This window comes from Miniopterus natalensis, chromosome 11, assembly GCF_054644295.1.
Source record: "Miniopterus natalensis isolate mMinNat1 chromosome 11, mMinNat1.hap1, whole genome shotgun sequence".
NCBI lineage: Eukaryota > Metazoa > Chordata > Mammalia > Chiroptera > Miniopteridae > Miniopterus > Miniopterus natalensis.
The window spans coordinates 47,375,634-47,394,268 of NC_142091.1; the positions used below are offsets into that span (position 1 = coordinate 47,375,634).

Below are 18,635 nucleotides of genomic sequence, written 5' to 3' on the forward strand. Positions count from 1 at the left end.
TTTTTTTTTAACCACCAAAATGAACCAATAGCCCTGGCTGGTTTGGCTCAGTGGTTAGAGCATCAGCCTGCGGGCTGAAGGGTCTCAGGTTCGACCCCGTCAAGGGCACGCGCTCGGTCGCAGGCTGGATCCCTGGCCCCCGTCAGGGCGTGCATGAGAGGCAGCCAATCGATGCTTCTCTCTCACATCAATGCTTCTCTTTCTCTCTCTCTCTCTTCCACTCTCTCTGAAAAGCAATGGAAAAAATATCCTTGGATGAGAGTTAAAAAAAAAAAAAAAGTACAATGAGGATTAAAAACCCAATGGCAAAAAAGCTCGCCAGCCACGCAGCTCTTCCTAGTCCCCGGCACCCACTCACACCCATGGCCCAGCACCTTCCAAAGGGGTGCATTGGGTTTTAATTTTCCACCTTTATCCTCAGGTCATTTACACAGCAAATAGCTGTGACAGTCTCCATTTCATAATATTCCTTTCAGGAGGCTTATTTAAAATAGTGCTGCCTGGTTTACTCCTGGCCCATTTTTAAGTGATGATGGGACATGTCAGTGTATGAGTCAATCCCCCGGCATTTGAATATCCACCGTGCACAAGATTCTGCATCTAACTACGCTGGAGAGTGCAAAGACGTGCATGCTAATTCCTTGCGGGAAGCACCCTGAAACTCAGAGGGAGAGAAGATAAATAGCCGCACAAGAGTACACCGTAGCAGCAGGCGGCCTGTGCTCAGCGGCGTGAGTCAGGGAAGTATGGAGCGCTTTCATTACCAGGACGACTTCTCGAGAAGGGGCCACCGGAGCTCAGCCCCCAAACATGAAGGGGATGTGCACAGCGCACTCGTTTCTGTCAAGACAAATCTTATTAATAAAGATGCAGGCAGTGGGGTGTTTGAGATGTGTGGTGGATGGTGAGGAGGGTGGTTAGATGGCACAGAGGAAAACGGGTAAGAGGTTAGGGGAGAGACTGATTGTGGAGAGGCCTGAACGCCGTATCCAGAACGAATGTTATTAAACGGGAAGGAACTGATTTGGATGAGAGCCAGGCCCGAAGTGGGAAATGAGGAGGGAGAGTCTTTCTGCAGACAGCTCCCCAAAGCCTACTGGTAGGGAAATGAAGAGGAAGATCGGATGGTGGCCCCTAAGGGTGAATTAAAGTTATTAACACCATTGGGGAAGCTGCGCATACCTGAAGGCTAGAGAGGCAGCGCTGGGTGGGGTGGGCAGAGATGGAAGGTGACGGGGAGAGAACAATGAGGAAAGCAAGCTCTCCAGTGAGGTGAAGGGACAGACTGGAACACATGCTGACGGAGAAGCGGGGGGCGGGGTATCTTTGACAAGGAGGGAAATCACATGCTCTGATACAGGAGAGACAGAGACGGGCCCAAGAATGGAGATGCAATGGTTGAAAGCAGAGAGACGGGAAAGAGATGTGTTGTCCCAGGCTAAGCCCGGGCTCGGTGGGCTCAGGGCAGCAGGCAAGGAGTGGTTTGATCTGGAGAGTGATGGCGATTATTTAAAATGAGGTTGAGCCCGGATGGTGTGGCTCAGCGGTTGAGCATCGACCTAGGATGCAGGAGATTGCGGTTCGATTCCGGGTCGGGGCGCATCCCTGGGATTGCGGGCTCGATCCCCAGCGGGGGCACGCAGGAGGCAGCCGATCAATGACATCATGGATGTTTCTCTCTCTCTCCCTCTGCTTTCCTCTCTCTGAAATCAATAAAGACATATTTAACAAAATAAATAAATAAATAAATAAATAAATAAATAAAATGCGGTTGAAAGGTTGGTGGTTTCAAACTTAGGCAGGGGTTGAAGGTACAGCATAGGGAATATAGTCAACAATGGTTGACTGTCTATGGTGCCAGGTGCGCACTTGAATTATCAGAGGGAACACTTCATAAAGTATATGAATGTCCATCTGCTGTGAAGTACATCTAAAACTAATATAAAATAGTGTTGAATGCAAACTGTAATAAAAAAATAAAAATAAAATCCAATGAGGCTGATGGCCCAGGGGATAGATGGAGAAGTAGCAGAAAGCTGGGTGAGAGACCACAGACCTACAGAAGCAAATCCACACCCAGAGCCCCATAATTAGTAACCTCTTCCTACAAGTGTGAGCTGGGGCTCTCCTTGGGGTGGATACATTCCTCCAGCCCTTGGTTTCTTCTTCTCCCGTGGATCTGGAATTCTCTGGGGCGAGGACTACATAGGTCCTCTGGCAGCACTGTCCAAGAGAATTTTCAGTGATGATATAAATGTTCTATATTTGCACTTCTCAATATGGTAGCCCCTAAAATGGGGCTACTGTGATTGAGGAACTGAATTTTAAATTTTACTTAATATTAATTGATTTAAATAGGCACACATGACTAATGGTCAGCTCCCTGGACAGAACAGCTATTGACGGGCCCCTTTCTCCCTAGTGAAGGACATAAGACCTTCCATGGAGTGGAGGAATGCGTGGGGTCGGACAGATGGTATTGCTGTTCACTGGGAGGCACTAGTTCTCTCAGTGACAACTCCGGTTGACCCTCCCAAGATTAAGCTTGTAATTTCAGAAGCTCCGAATTCTCTTCAAATTGCTCACGATAAACACACTCACAATGATCAATTATTTTGGAGAATAATTTTTTCATGACTAGACTGAGTGTTTTCTTACCGTAATGACAGTCCTGTCCTTAAATCTATGTACCTGGGAAGCCAAGGGAGCTACCACAAGTCTTCTTGATGAGGAGATGTGGGGACCCAGGAGACTCTTTGCTCAGGCCAGAGTAGCTTCTGTGCTGCTTCTGCTGTCACAGGGAGGATGTCTGGGGTCCTAGAAATAGTTCCAGCTTAGTATCAGAGACCTTGATTCAAACTTTGGTCTTTGAATCAAACGGAAGTTATCCAACCGTTTTATTTCCACATCTATAAAATGGAAAAAATGATACCTACTTAAATGGGCTGTTGCTGGTGTTTCATATAATTAATAACATATTTATTCCACATTGATTGCCAGCTAATGTGCTAGGTGCTAGGAATAAAATGGTAGGCAAAGCAGATACAATTCTTGTTCCACCAGCTTATTTAACCACCATGTGTTCTGGTGTGGGATTAGTCAAATAATCACAGAGTAATATAAAATTTCAGACTGTGATAGGTCCAGGAAGGGAGAGTATATGTGATTTTCAAAATGTCTGCAGATTTTTTGACACCTTCCCTCTAAAACGTAGAATCTAGCCCTAGCCAGTTTGGCTCAGTGGTTAGCAAGCATTGGCTTGCAGACTGAAGGGTCCCGGGTTCGATCCCAGGCAAGGGCACGTACCTCAGTTGCAGGCTCAATCTCCAGCCCTGGTCGGGGTGCGTGTGGAAGGCAACCCATCGATGTGTCTCTCTCACACTGATGTTTCTCTCTCTCTCCTCCCCCTTCCACTCTCTCTGAAAATCAATGGAAAAAATATCCTCCAGTAAGGATTAAAATAATAATAATAATAATAATAATAATAATAATAATAATAATAATAATAATAATGTAGAATCTAATTCTCCTCACTTCTAACACAGATAATATGGAAGAAGTGATGCTATGCAGCTTCTGAGGCTAGTTCAGGAAAAGAAATAGTCTTTTTCTTCCCCTCCCTCTCCCTTTCTCAATGCTTGGATTTGAGTTCAAGTCACCATGTTGTGAAGCAGCCCAAGCCCAAGAAATACGAAGAGGTCCATGTACAGAGAAACAGAGTCCCATTACCACAACCAACACCAGCTTGCCAGCCACATGAGTGAACAGCCTTGAAGTGGGAACTCCAGTCTCCCTCAAAGCTTTAGGTAACTGCATTCCTCCGACACCTGACTACAATCTCCTGTGAGACCACAAGCCAGAACCACCCAGCCAAGTCATTCCCAAATACCTGACCCCCAGAAATCATGAGAGGTAATAAACGATTACTACTGTTTCAGACGTTAAGCTTTGGAGATATTTGTTACCCAGCATTAGATAATACAATAGAAGACCATGTGGTGAAGTCTGAGGATCAGGGCAAAAAACCTCACTTGATGAAGTAACATTTGAGCTAATCACAGGAGGAGAGGAATGAATTAGACAAAGAGGAGGGAAACGTATTACAAGGAGCTATGCTCACACAAACAAGCGCTCTGGGGACAGATGATAAATTTGAGGAACTAAAATTTACCCAGTGGGCTAGGAACACTCAGTTGGAAAGGAGAGATGCAAGATGCCTGAAAAGGCAGGGAGGGGTTGGCACATGCAGGCCCTTAGATGGACTCTTCCTAAATATAGCAGACCACTCCGGAAGGGTATTCTGAGTCATGAAGGCTAGAGGGGCACCTGTTTTGATAAAATAAGTGATGGAGGCAGAAGCCCAGTTGGAGAGAGTTGAGGGATAGTGGGAGGTAAAGAAATGGAGGTAATGAGGTCAGACAAATCCTTTCAAAAGTTTAACTGTGAAAGGGAGGAGAGAGGGCAGTAGGCGGGGATGGGGTTAGGGCAATAGATTATTTTTTGTTGCTTTTAAGATGGGAGAGAGACTTCTGTATGTTGAAATGCTGATGGAAAGGGTCCAGTATAGAGTGATGTTGAAGATCTAGAAGAGAGGGAATGATGTATTCTAAAAGGGCTGTCAAAGTGTGAGAGGGGATAGGACTCAGAAGCAGGTCAAGTTCTGGGCACATGGGAGGCATCTGAATATTGGCAGCTCTCGTCAAGATTTAATTTTAATGTTTAAAAATTGTGCAATATAAAAGATATGTAGAAAAGAATGCTTGAAACAAATATACAGCTTAATGAGTCATTATGGTGAACACCCATGTAACCAGAGAAAAATATAACATTGCCAGCATCCCAGAAGCCCTCTCACATTTCCCTTCCTTGTCCCAACACCCTACTTATAACCGCCACCCCAGATTTACTGGTAATTACTTCATGTTATTTTTTTCCTTCAGTCTAGTTTTGCCACCTAAGTATGCATCCCTAAACGATACTGTTAAATTTTGCTTTTAAAAAAAGTTTACTGTCGGGAGTATTACAGATGTCCCCCACTTCCCCCCGACCTTTGTCCCCTCCACCCAGCCCCTGCCACCCCAGGTCTTCCCCGAACTACTGTCTGTATCCATAGGTTATACATATATGCATGTGTTCATTGGTTAATCTCCGCGCCCCCCCCCCCCCCCCCCGAGATCTGTCATTCTGTTCCATGCATCTGGACCTATTTTGTTTGACAGTTTATTTTGTTCATTACATTCCACATATAAGTGAAATCAATCTTGTGATATTTGTCTTTCTCTAACTGGCTTATTTCGCTTAGGGTAATAATCTCCAGCCCGGTCAGTGTGGCTCAGTTGGTTAAGTGTCTTCCCATGCACCAGAAAGTTGCAGGTTTGATTCCTGGTCAGGGCACATGCCCCAGTTGTGGGCTTGAACCCCAGTAGGGGGCATGCAGGTGGTGGCTGATCGATGTTTTTCATCAATGTTTCTCTCTCTCTCCCTCACCCTTCCTGTCTCTGAAATCAATAAAAACATTAAAAAAATAATGTCCAGGTCCATCCATGCTGTCGCAAAGGGGAAGAGCTCCTACTTTTATTTTTTTTTGCAGTTGCATAGTATTTCATTGTTAAATGTATGACAGCTTTTTTATCAACTCAATTTACTGATAGGCACTTGTGCTTGTTTTTAAACTATATATACATGCACAATTATACTACATGGATTCTTTTATTTCATGCTTCTTTCACTCAATATTGTAGTTTTAGAATTCATCCATGTTGTTGTATGAAGCTATACTTCCTTCATTTGCAACCTTGTACAGTATTCCACCATGTGATTATATCACAATTCATTTATCCTTTCCACCATTAGTGGACATTTGGTTTGCTTCTTGTTTGGGGTTATTACAAAAATGCCCCAGGGAACATTCTTGTATGTGTGTCCTGGTGCACACGTACCTCAGTTTCTCTTGGTTGTATTCCTAAGAGGAAGTGCTGGGTCATAAACATGCATATCTTCAACTTCACTAGCTAATAGCAAACTTTTCCGAAGTGCTTGTACCAATTTACACTCCTATAAGAAAAGGTATTCAACTTCATTAGAAATGAGACAAATTGTATCATTACTATTAACACATCTTTACTTGTCTTACAAAGCATTATCCTCCTGAGCCAGGTGCTTCCTTAGAGTAAGATCTAACCCAGTGATTTTCAACCATTTTCATCTCATGGCACACATAAACTAATTACTAAATTCTGCGGCACACCAAAAAATCTATTTTTTGCCGATCTGACCAAAAAATAGGTATAATTTTTATTCATTCACACCAGATAGCTTTTGTGTTGGCTGTTGTCATTTTCTTATTTGACAATCTAAGGGGAAAAAAGGTCAGTGCCCCTGACTAGTTAGGTATTACATGCTTTAAAAATTCTTGCCACACATCAGTGTGCCACACACTAGTTGAAAATCACTGCTCTAGCCCACTGGCTCTCTTTTCTAGCTTAAGGCCCTCTCAGAGTGTCTCAGTATGAGTTGTTACCATTAAGTGGATCACTTTTCTCTAATGTGTTACAAGTTAGTTTCTTCCTTGGTAATACTTAGGAGTAACAAACTGTCTTATATCATCAGTGATACAAGTGATTGTTACATCTCAGGGTCGGCCACCCTGGCAGATGGTTGATCTTTAGCACTCTGTATAGTACTATATTTGGGTGGTTAAATGGAAGGTTAAGAACATAAAACCTGGAGCTGGACTGCCTGGGTTGAATCCTCAGTCACAAGAGTTATTCCTATTTATGTGTAGATCCCGGCAATGTACACTTAGCTGAATGAGACCCAGTCCACATTCTAGTGGCTCAGATATGGGGGCATCATCCCAGTACACTTGTACAAATAGTGTGTCTGGTGCAAGGAGCTTTAAGGGTTCTAGGGAGGAAATATCTAATTAAGCAGTCTTCCTGGAAAAAAATATACGCATGCAGATGGGAGACATTGGAGAAAATTCTGGTCAGGAAGTCACAGTACTTCATGAAGAGCTTTGAATCCCAGGCCAAGGAATTTTTCTGTAATTCAGTAAGGAATAGGAGACGTTGTACTGCCAGGTGGCTCTGAGATAGGAGCTAGATTCTGAAAGGCACCTGCACTGGGCAAACAAATAGTGGTTTAGAAACCTATTGTTTGGTTGCCACTACCATCCGACTCTATCAGGTGCTTTTATAAGGTGAGAATAGTTGGAGAGAGATGTCTAGTACAGTTTTAATGCCAAATTAATTATGTTTTTACACATTTCCAAAAACCAGTGCGAAGGTGGCTGGGGTCATTATTGTGAGCCTCATTGTATTACCTTGTTATTGCACACAAACTAGAAATAAAATGCATTAGTACCTGACCATAGTGGTGGATACCTATACAGGTGAGAAAATTGTATAGAAATAAATACAGGTATATGCAAATGAGTACAAGTGAAACTGGGGGAATTTAAGGTGGATTGTATCAATGTCAATATCTTGTTTATGATTCTGGAAGACATTACCACTGGGGAAATCTGGGCAATCTCCATGTTATTATTTTTTACAATTGCATGTGAATTAATTTTCTCAACAAAAATTTCAATAAAAATGTGCACTAGTAAAATTTGTTTTGTAGAAAGAGAGTCACAACCCACTTCTTTCAGTTACCTATATTTAGGGGATTCCTGGGACACATAAATTAGACGTTATTTTTCTCGAGGCACTGACTGGAAAGAAGAGCAAAGTGCCTAGAAGGGAGGAGGCCAACAGCACAGGAACTGCATTGCTATTTTGATCTAAGTGAACTTGCAAATTACAATTACCCCAAATTTTTGACAGTTCTGCCACAGTAAGTCAACTTTACTCAGCTGCTTTCTGATTTATCCACTGGGCCTACTATGTCACTTTTGGGTCACTAGCTCCAAAGGTAGGATTAAAATAATTCTGGGGAGGGGGCGGAAGTGGGGAGGAGGGGGTCCATGGGGGGAAAAGGGGGATATCTTTAATACTTTCAACAATAAAGATGAATTAAAAAATAAAAATCAAGATAGAAAAAAATAATAATTCTTATTATGGAAGTGAAGTTTACCCACAAAAAAAATAAAAAATTTAAAAAAAAGAAAGAAGGGGGAAAAGGTGTGATGCGAAGTTTCCCCGATGCGGCATTTTATAATTTAGGGAGTTTTTAAGCCAAGTCCTTACTTTAGAAAAGTACAACCCACAGCTGCGAGCGAACTTAATTTCTTGAGCGACTGGAGAAGACGGCGCTCGCGGGACGGGCGTGAGGAACTCCGCCGCGACCCTCCCGGCTCCGCCGAGGCCCCGTCCCGGCCGCAGCGCCCCTCTGCCCGGGAGGGAGAACCGCACGCTGGGCGGCCCCGCCGCGCCCGACCGCCTCGCGCTTCTGGGAAGACACTTCCCTCCCCGGACCTGCAGGTTTCCGCGAGCCCAGGAGCTCTCTCCGCGGCCGCCCGCGCTCCCCCGTCGCGGACGAGGGAAACTGAGGCAGGGCGGGCGCGGGCTTCCAGCGCCCTCCGCGCGGCCGCGCGCTCCTCCGGGCCGCCCTCCGCCCCGCCCAGCCCGGGACAAAGCCCGGGGCCCGCGCGGGGAGGGGGCAGGGCGGCTCCCGCGCGCTCCGCGCTCCCCCGTGGGCGCCAGGCTCCGCCCCGCCGCCCCGCCGCCCCTCCGAGGGGGGAGCCCGCGCCTCGGCAGCCGGGCCGCCCGGCCGGGCCCGCCCCGAATCCCCATGACGTCACCGCCGGCAGGCCCCGCCCCCGGCCCTGGGCGGCAGGCCGCATGACGTCACCGAGGCCCCACCCCTCCGAAGCGAGTTCGGTCCTGGCGTTCATTTCATTCCTGTCCTCATTCCGAACATTCTTAGCATCGCTCGCGCCGCGCCTCGCCGCCGGAGCCGAGCCGAGCCTCTGCAGCCGCCGCCGCGGCCCCGCCGCCCGCCGCGGGCGCCCACCAAGCACTTTGCAGACTCGCTTCCACCCCGCGGGCCAGTCCGCGCGGCGGGGCCCGGGCCCTGGGCGGCCGCGTCCGGGGACAGGCCATGCAGTGAAGCCCCCCCGCCCCGTCCACCTTTGCCCGGAGCCGCGGGCGGCCGACCAGTGCGCCCGGCCGGCCCCGGGGCAGCGGCGGTGCCGAGCAGAGGCGGGTGGTCCGGCCCGGGGACCGGGAGCCGGGGAGGGGGCCGGGCACCGAGCTGCGGGCGGGAGAAGCGGCGCCGAAGTTTGCCTCGGACTCACCCGGCGCCGCGGCGGCTCCGTTCGTGAGGTAAGTTGGCGCGCGGGGCTGCTGCCGGGCGAGGAGCGCACCGGGCGCCGCGGGGCGGGGGGCGGCGGCGCGTCCCGCCCCGGCGGCCCTTCCACTCGGGCTCCGCTTTGTGCGCGGGCCGGGCGAGCCGGCAGCGCGGGGCTGGGCCGGGCCCCGCGCCGTCCGAGCCCCTCGAGGTGAGTCCCGGCGCGAGTTGCCGGGACGCCAAGTTGGGCCGCGCGCCGCGGAGCCCGCGCGGCAACAGGCGGCCCCCGCGGGCGGCCCGGAGGCGCCGGGCGGCCGCGCCGCCCCCCCGCGCCCCGCTCCCGCCCGCGGGCGCGCACACGCACATACCCTCACAGCCGCGGGCCCTTTTCCCGTTTTTCTCGGAGAAGTCAGAAGTTGGAGCGAGCGCGGGCGGGAGAGCCGCCTGGGAGCCCGAAGGCGGCCCGACCGCCCCCCAGGAGCCCCCGGGCCGCCCCAGCGGTCGGGGCCCCCCGAGGCCGCCCGGGGTCCGCGCCGACTCGTGCTGCCAGCGGGGGTTCGCTCCTTCTTCTCAAAGATGAAAGAGGGCACGGGCGCCTCTGCCGCTCCGCCGGGACTGCGGACCGCCGCCGCCGCTCCTTCCTTGCACATTCAAGTGGAAAATTTTCAGGAGTCAGCAGAAACATTGTGTCCAAAAAAGACTGAGTCGCAGTTACCACCAAACCCTGGAGGAGACTCTCCCTGGAAAACTTCCCTTCGGTAGGAAATACTGGGGGATTTGTTTGTTTATTGGAGGAGAAATGATCTCCAGGAGGGGAGAAAATCAGGGTGCACTTCTAGTCTTTGTTCGTAGCAGCAACACTTGTTTTCAAAAGTCCAGAGGCCCGCTTTAAAGAAAGTTCAACTTCTGTGTTTCCTTTAAAAAAAAAAAAAAGCGTATTTTTTTTTTTTTTTTTTTTAAACAGGCAACATTTTAAATGAGCTGAAAACAATGCAGGGCTCACACCTCCTTATTCTCCTCCCCCGAAAGAAAGAAAATCCAGATCATCATTTTCCTTGCTTTTAAATTCTCTCTTTTAAAGATTTATTTAAAGTTGAGTGGTGTCACTGGATAAAAATATTTGTGAAACAATGAAATACCAGCCACCAGCATTTCTCAGAAGGCTTGTTAACTTCTCAGAAGCAAGTGGCTGCCTGTGATTTGTAGAAATGAAAATTGACCTCAGTAAGCACTGGAAACTTAGAGACAGATGATGTTGCAGGAGCGGGTAATGTAAAAAGGCCGTGTTTTAAAAACAGTGTCTTGGAGGAAGCCCAGGTCCTGGGACAGAGAGGTCTGCAAAACCTATCAGATTTCAAAATAATGTAAAAAATAAAATAAAATAAAATAAAATGCTACAGATACTGCAGAGGAGTAGAACACTATCAGTTCAGGTCAGCCACATGTTTCTTCCTCCCCACCTCTCCCTAGGATTGTTTCTGGAAGTTGAGGTGCTCTGATCGCTCGTGGCGTGCTGGCTGCCTGCAGGTGGTTACCTGAGTAGACAGGTCCCTTCAGGAAGACCAGAGCTCCCTGCCTTGTCCGTGCGGGGAGTGGGCTCCTTCTTTGTGGTCTGCCATGGATCTTGCTTCTGTCTTATTCATGGGGGGCTCCTCGGCTAGGGTGTTTTGGAGGCAGTGTTTGGGGAACAGACCTCAGGTTGTGCCCAGAGCTGCTTCATCCTTTCACAGTTGGTTTTGTGCCCTTCTGTAAGTAGGATCTTTGGGCCCAATCACATCTGAATGCCAGACTTAGATCCAACTTTGGTAAGAATCTTCCCTCGTTAGAAGGAAATGGTAGAACTAATTACGGAGTGACTCAGGAAAGACAAATGGATTAGTTGAACCTTTGTCAACATCGAGGTTTTGAATTGTTGATAATTTTTTTCAGGGAAAGGCTTATTTTTCTAATCTCACTATTTCCATAAATGGTCACAGATATTTTTGTTTAGCGTTTCTTTGTATGTGCAACTCTGTGTTGAAATCTCAGGTTTCAGGTTTTAAACAGAGTTTACAATTCTTTTATTTGCTGTTGGTGTAAAAAAAATGAACTGATAAACAGTATCCATTACTGCTTCTTGCTGATGGTATAAAAGTGCCAATGTAGACCATTTTATTTTTACTTAAATGATAAGTATTACTTGATCCACAGTTTTAGGGGAATATTAGAATACCTTTTCTTTCTTTTATTCCCCCCCCCTTTTTTTTTTTTACAAATTTGGAACAAAACCAGTGTGACACTTTGCCCTGACAGTGAGAGTAAAAAATATAGGAAAGAATCTTTGTTTAGAGCCCTCCTCTGTGTGATCTTTTGTAAGGTATCAAATAGAACTCCGTCCAGAGAATATGCCTGAGAGATTATTAGAGGGATTTTTTGTTTTGTTTTATTTTGTGTTTTTTTTTCCCCCAAAGCATAAACCAAGACTCATGACATATACGTAATGAAATTTGATTTAAAGAGGGAGGGCAACCTAGCTTAGCTTGAGCCAGATTGAAGTGAATTTCTCACCGAGAGGTGCTTCCTTACACTGTGGTACAAAGTGTGTGCTCCACAGCAGCGAACTAATTATACATAAGGAAGAGTTGGGGCTGTGGGTACAGCCTGGGGAAGTCAGCTTTCTCCTTCCTTTCCCTCTTTTCTTCCTCTCTTTTGCTTTATACAGCAAGAAATCTACTTTCATATACTCACTTTGGGGACTGACAGCTCCTTTTATTTAGAAAGAGGACAAGCAGTTCATAAGGAAAACTAAGGTCCTGGGTTTTTTTTGTTGTTGGTTGCGCTTCTGTTATTTATAAACAATTTTGAATTTTCCTGGCTCTGACAATACAGAACAGCTAGTATAAGAGGGCGTTTCTTAATGGGGAAATTTGGGAAGAGTATACTTGTATATCATCTGTGTCTAGATCGTATTTGTTGTCACATTTTCAGTAGAAAAGTATGTAAAGGGACAGTTAGAGAATGTAGATCTCAAATTTACATAGAGCTTTGAAGAAATAAGCTATGTCATTAGCAATATTTTAAGGTCTCCTGCTTCAGAAATGGGTTGATCTCTCATACACAGCGGTTGTACAAAAGCCTGCACATCTGTGGGGTTACTCTTCTCTCCCATCTCATGCGTTATTATGTGTTAATTGTGAGCATAATTATACTGCCTGCAAATGAAAATTGTTGCGTTTTATCACTCAAAAGTTTGGTGCAAATAACTGCATGTATGATCTAGTGTACATAAGATCACCATGTTGACACACAGATAGTAGGTATATAACACTTTTAAGCTTGTATTTTAGGCACCTAGTCTTGTTTCCAATAAAGAAAGTGCAAAAAGACAAAAAAAAACATTGCTGAGTGAAAGCCTTGCTTAGAGGTTGGATCTGTTTAGTGATAAAACTTTTGGGGCCTGTTTTCTCCAAAGACTGGAGAATGCTGGCCAGAGCAAGGGTCCAGCTTTCTCTATAGAGCCACAGGGAAATCAGAGCCCACCTTTCTGTTGACAAATGTGGGTGTTGCTGTTTCCCCCTTAGAGTTCAGTGACTGGGACAGTGGAGGGCTAATGTCCTACTTCTGAACTCAGTAAGAAAAGTATATTGTAAGCCTTTTGCCCTTTGACAAACTTAGGCTTCTCTGCTGGGCTGTTGGGGACTGACCGATGGCTGGAATAATCTTTTATAGCTGAGTGGTGCCTTTTCTTTTCTTTTTCTTTCTCTGTTGAAGACACAGATTACCCTGTGGCATTTAAATGAGATCCCAATCATGTTTGAACAATATCAATGATGTGGTTTATTCTTTCATATTCACAAAGGTGATAAAAATCAAGTAATTCCGGTTCATGCTAAGCACTCACACTAAGCACTTAACGTTTCAGGGTTGGGCTTTTTGACAAATACCCAGTTAGACCCCGTTGTGTTATAATTACTGGCTGCTTCTGAAATCAGGGAGGTTCGAGACCTTCCCTATTCTGGGTTAGTTTTTGGAATGCCAGAATATTTGGATCTAAATACCTGGAGTGTTTTTGTTGGGGTTTGTATGTTGTTTTATTTCAAAGCTGTTAACCATTGAGAGTCCTTAATCTGTAACATACTCATCTCAAGCTTCCTTGACCTTATCCCGTATTTAAACTCACAGTTGAAATTCAGCCATTTTTTCAGATACATTTGGGCTGTGTAGTGGTGCAGAACGAGAGAATTTCAAAATATGTGTTTTTATTTTAGTCAAAGCAAATGGGGTGCCCTGAAGGGTGGGTTTTCAGGATAGTTTTCCTTAGAGGGTGGCTCACTCTCAGTGCTTAAGTTCTTTTGTTCACTGGCTTTTTGCATGGTTGGGAGGATTCTCAAAAAATAGTTTCCATAGTCTGGGAGTCCTGGCTAACTGTGAAACCACTGGTCTCTCTTCTGATTGGATTGGGGGGGGGGGGTTGTTCTATGAGGCTGTCTTTTCTACTTTTGTGGCAGGCCAAGGGAAGGCTCCATGCTGGCTGTATTATGGGCCCCTCTTTCCTCCCTGCAGTTTTTTAAAATCAGTATTTACTGAAATGCTTTCTGCCTCCCCCCCCCACATTAATTTAAAAACTAATTAATTAAGGCTCTGTCCTAGCATTTCATTAGCAGTTGTAGTTTAAGGAACAGGGCCCAGCACTGGAAAATGGGTTTCTAAGAAAAAGCCAGCTTATTGATGAACAAGTTAAGTCACTGTCGTCTCCAGCGGAGATTCTGGTTGTTTTTAGGCATCTGACGGGTTTAGATGTATGTGTAAAGTGACTGAAACACTATTGACTGGGAATATACAACAATGACGAGTGCTGTTGTTTTTACTGATATATAAACTGAAAAACTGCTGCTAATGGTGGGAAATGTTAATTATGTGAGAACATATTGAACTTATATTCTCTGGCATGAACTTTAAAAAAAAAAATGCATGAACTACGCTGCTTTTTTATAGGCACAGCTTTCTAATTATCATAATTCAGTTCAGCTCCGCTCTTGGATGGAGTTCAAGTGCAATCTCAATTTAACTTGAAAGGAGTTTTTTTTTGTGTGTTTTTTTTTCAACTGAGAATGTTTAAGAAAATTTGAAAAGTTCATCCAAGAATGTTGTCTGCTTAGGTGCGGGTAATTTGGGGGGATGAAAATGAGTGCCTTTATGTAATAGTTAAGTAGATCTGAATATTAGGAGAGAGACTTTTTTTTTTTTTTTTTTGCTTTACACCTATCCAAATCTGCATCTTGTGCATTTTTGCATACAGATGTTATGTGTTCTGAGTGCTCTTTGAAAACCAGGTTTCTTTTCCCTAATAGGTAGTAAACTAAGAAATGAATATTTTATTACTATCAATATCATCTCTGCAAAGATAGAGACCTTTTTAGAGAGAGTAGAAAGTACAAAGAAATGCAGAAATCTTATGAATTCATTTGACACAAGTCACCAGTAATCTTTTATACCAACTAAGCCCTTAGAAGCTGATCTCCTTATCTGGCCAACTTTATACTTTGACTTGATGGCATTTTGTAAAGGGAGTCATATTCGAGAGCATTCATTCCCGTGTCCAGTATCCTTTAAATTTCCTATGACCTTATTGTCTTTTCAAAGAAAAAAAAAAAGTTAATGAAGCCCAGGCGCCCAATCCTCTGTGGAATCAATTTTAAGTGGAAGAAAGAACAACTTCAGCTGGACCTTCCTACTCTCGGACTCCCGTCTGGTCTCACTTCTGCTAGAATGCAAAGGGAGCCCGCGGAAACCAAATGACTTCATTTGCTCTGGCACTTCAGAGCCAGAGCCGAATTCACTTCCATGGTGGTGAAATAAAAGGAGCCAAGTGTTTTAAATAGCCACTCCCTAAGGCCCGCCCGCCTGAGTGTTTTGAGAAAAGCTCATTGTCTGCTTGCAGCCCTATCTGGGAGCCTGCCTGGCTCGCCCTCCCCCACCAGGCAGCTCCAGTTCTGAAGTTGACATCTGGTTTTCTCTCTGTTCACCTGATGTGTACCCATTCATGTGCACACATGAGGTGTGTCCGCAGGTAACACCTATTTTTGGCATTGAATATGTGTGTGTTTCAAGTCTCTACTGGGATAGGGGGAGGCACAGAGCTAATAGCACAAAATAAAATGTAAACACTGTAGTCACCCCGCATGCCACTGCTGCTGGGTTTCTGTCCGAGGGTGCTTTGGGTAGGCGTGCCTATTGTTGTGGCAGCAACAGGCGGCAGAAGTTGGGGCACCATATGGCGGATGTGGGCCTCAGATAAGCTGTCTGGTAATTTAGCTTACCAATAGCATTTTGATATGCTTCATTTTCAGATCACCCATCCCCGTGGCTGGGGGTGTCTTGGGGACTAGCTGATTTCAAAACTATTGAAACCATTGTGAGCGATGCTGCCTTTGGTGGAATCTCTTTCAACCCTTTCTCCCTCTCTGCCTTTTCATCTGAAAGCCTTTGGGAGACAATGGCGGTTCGAGTTGGAAAGAGCCCCGTCAGCTGAGGGAACTGTCAGTCCCCAGCCCCTAGCCCCGTCTTGAAATCTGGGACACTTAGAAGACCTCATCAGGTATTTTCATTGAGAGGAAAACAGAAAACAAACTACTTAATAGCATCTCATACTGGCGGAGCCAAAATTCCCATAATTCAAAATGTGCTTTTGCTTTAAATACTGGAGAGAGAAGGCTGATATTGTTCTTATTTTGATAAAAGGTTTCTGGTTTTGTTACGCATTAAAAATGTCTCCCTAATTTTCTTTCACCTTTGACTTTTATCTTGATCATAAAGTGTAAAAATGATTAGCATCTATATAACTGGATATCCGAGGAAGTGTTATCTGTGATTTGGAGGCAGGGAGCAGCTTCTTTATGACTAGGAATTGTTAAACAGGGACATATATGCTTCTAGAACACCTCCACTTGGATGTCAGGTGAAGCTGAAACAAAACTAAAATCTGCTCCACTGTGAAGTGAGGGAGGGGGTCAGGGGTGGGCGATGACTCTTGCCTGAGTTGCCACAGCGAACTCAGATTTTCTGCACACAGTAGGTGGCTCTGTGCATGACCATGTGCTTCTCAGCCACATGAATCTCATTCAGCAGATATTAGTGTCCCTGATGTGTGCCAGGCACTGGGGAAGCCAGGGTGAGACCGTGTGCTCGTTTCCTAGCCCACCCTTCTTGCATACTCTCTCTCCTTTCCAGGCCCCTCGCCTTTCCCAGGTTTTGACTTGAGTTGGTAATTAACAGTACACGGATCCTTTTACATGGCTGATTCAGGATGGTTCTGACTCAAACCCAGGGTACCCTCTGCCACACCAGTGGTTCCCACCTGAGCTTGTGCATGCTGCCGCCATGGAGCTTTCTACAGCCTGGTCGTCGCCCCTGGAGACTTAGGAGGGCTGGGGGAGGTGCAGCATTTAAGAGACCCCACAGTGGTCTTTGCCTCCAACTGGGAACCATTGCTCTAGACACTCTGTAATTTTTATCCTTAGATTGAATCAGACAAAATGTGGCCATTCCTCCTAACTCTGGATTGGGATTTTCCTCCCCCTATGTTTGTGAGGTGATGTACTTCAGGATATATACTGAATCTTAGGGAATTCACAAAGATGTTCTTGGTTGGTTTTAAAGATGCAACTACACAAAAATAAGGTTGCATCCTTTGTGCCCAAGAAGCAATAAAATGGGCAGGACCACCTTCTCCATGCTCTGCGCGCTCTCTTCTGTTGGCCCTTGCGAGTGTAGCAGTTGTTTCCAGATGTGATAATAGAGGTCTGTGTCAAGCTTCCTGGGGAAGGTTTTAAAGGCTAATTCTTGCCTGACTGCTTGCAGAGGTAGTTTTATTTTTTGAGTAGTGGGAATACTCTCTGAGTTTCTCAGAGAGTATCCCTTGACATTGCAGAGTGAGGGGGTAGGAAGGGTGATCCTGACAGCTTCCCAGAAATGAACCTGCTGCTGATAAACCATATGCGGCTTTTCATTCTTTTCTTTCTTTTCCTTCCACCTTGTGTTCCCAGAAATCCAGGTGCTCCCAGTTTTGCATAGAACTGCTACTTGACCCCGGACATTTAAACATTTACAGGTGCTACTGTGTGCCAGGGATTTGTTGATCAGTAAAAGGTGGCCAATGAATGGTGATCAGTTAAATTTACAGGAAGGGAAACAGCCGTGTAGAAGATCATCGCAATCCAGTGGGGAAATAGTGTATCCCATGTTTTATGATGCACACTTTTTCCATATTTGAACATTTCCTGCAATTCTGACTGGACCCATGACATGGTTGCACACACTCATCAAAGGCTGTCGAACGGATGCAGGTAGGGGGCGACAGTGTGCACCACAGCATGGGTATTGGTCCCTCTGAGAGCTTGTTTTAGGTATATCTTATCCGGTTTATTTTGCTTATACTTTTCTCTTTATGTATGTACAAGATCGACATGATTAAAAAGTTTCAATATGCATAAAATATGATTTTTAAGTGATAAGGAAGCACTCTGGGATGGTTTGTTTTGCAACATTTCTTAGAAAGAAAATCATGCTGCATCTTCCAACTAGTGGTGTCTTAGAGTTGATGAAATGTGTACATCTCTATCCAGAAGTATCTGGAAGATTGTACATTATTGACAGGGTTCTCTTTGAAGGGGTGGATTGGGAAGGGGGAGGGGCTTTCATTTTTTTACACATTTGTATTTCTAGGAGCATGAATTTCTTTACATAGTATCAGAATAGAGGGGGAAAAAGTCAATGGAGTTAGTGCTCATGACATTTCCGAAGAGCTTTGTTGCCTAGTGGTGGGGACTGAGGAAAGATTTGTAGAGGAAGTGACGGATTTGGGCCTTGAAGGAAAAGTTTTTTTTGTTGTTGTTGTTTTGTTTTGCTTTTTGCCAGATGCCGTTTTGGGAGTAGAGTAGGCCTAAGTTGTTAAAAGACAAACAACCCCCCTGAAATACTCTCCAGAGTAATGAATTCAAATTTCAAATACTGTTAACAAAGGTTTATTGCCAATCATGGGCTAGTATAGATCTGAAAGTTGGCTGTGAACTATTAATTGAAAGAAGGAAAAGGGAGGGAAGGAGGGGGAGAGGAGGGAACTGGTTGAGATTAGAGTGGGAAGTTTCCTGGTTCCGGTTTGGAAAAACGCAAGAAAATCATATGTTTAAACACACAGGTTTGGAGTCCGACACACCTTATTTGGACTCTTGGCTCAGCCACTTACTAGTTCTGTGGCTTTGTGCAAATTACCTCTTCTCTCAGCCTCGGTGTCCCCATTTGGAAATTCCAGTAGAATGCCTCCTGACAGTAAGTGCTCAGTAAATAACAAATTCAAATGTTATCTTGCCTACCAGGTCTTCACGGATTTCCTGCCAGGTCAACCTGGACAGGGACTATGGAGG

At 45.5% G+C, this 18,635-nt stretch overlaps 1 protein-coding gene and 1 long non-coding RNA gene across 5 annotated transcripts in view; one reads left to right on the top strand and one right to left on the bottom strand.

The window, feature by feature from the left end:
* Positions 1-5,544: 5,544 nt before the first annotated feature.
* LOC148092010 (uncharacterized) lies at positions 5,545-9,715 on the bottom strand. Its single transcript, XR_015715285.1, has 2 exons — positions 9,603-9,715; positions 5,545-6,054 (listed from the first exon to the last, which is right to left on the bottom strand). It is a non-coding gene; the product is annotated as an uncharacterized LOC148092010 (long non-coding RNA).
* Positions 9,171-18,635, top strand: part of TEAD1 (TEA domain transcription factor 1) — a 231,676-nt gene continuing 222,211 nt past the window's right edge. For 3 of the 4 annotated variants that reach the window (XM_087821739.1, XM_087821740.1, XM_087821742.1), the window contains exon 1: positions 9,171-9,269. The gene's annotated coding sequence lies outside the window, so the exon portion shown is untranslated. Of the gene's footprint in view, positions 9,270-9,974; positions 9,993-18,635 lie in introns of those variants that run through there. The other variant, XM_087821741.1, reaches the window with a different exon arrangement.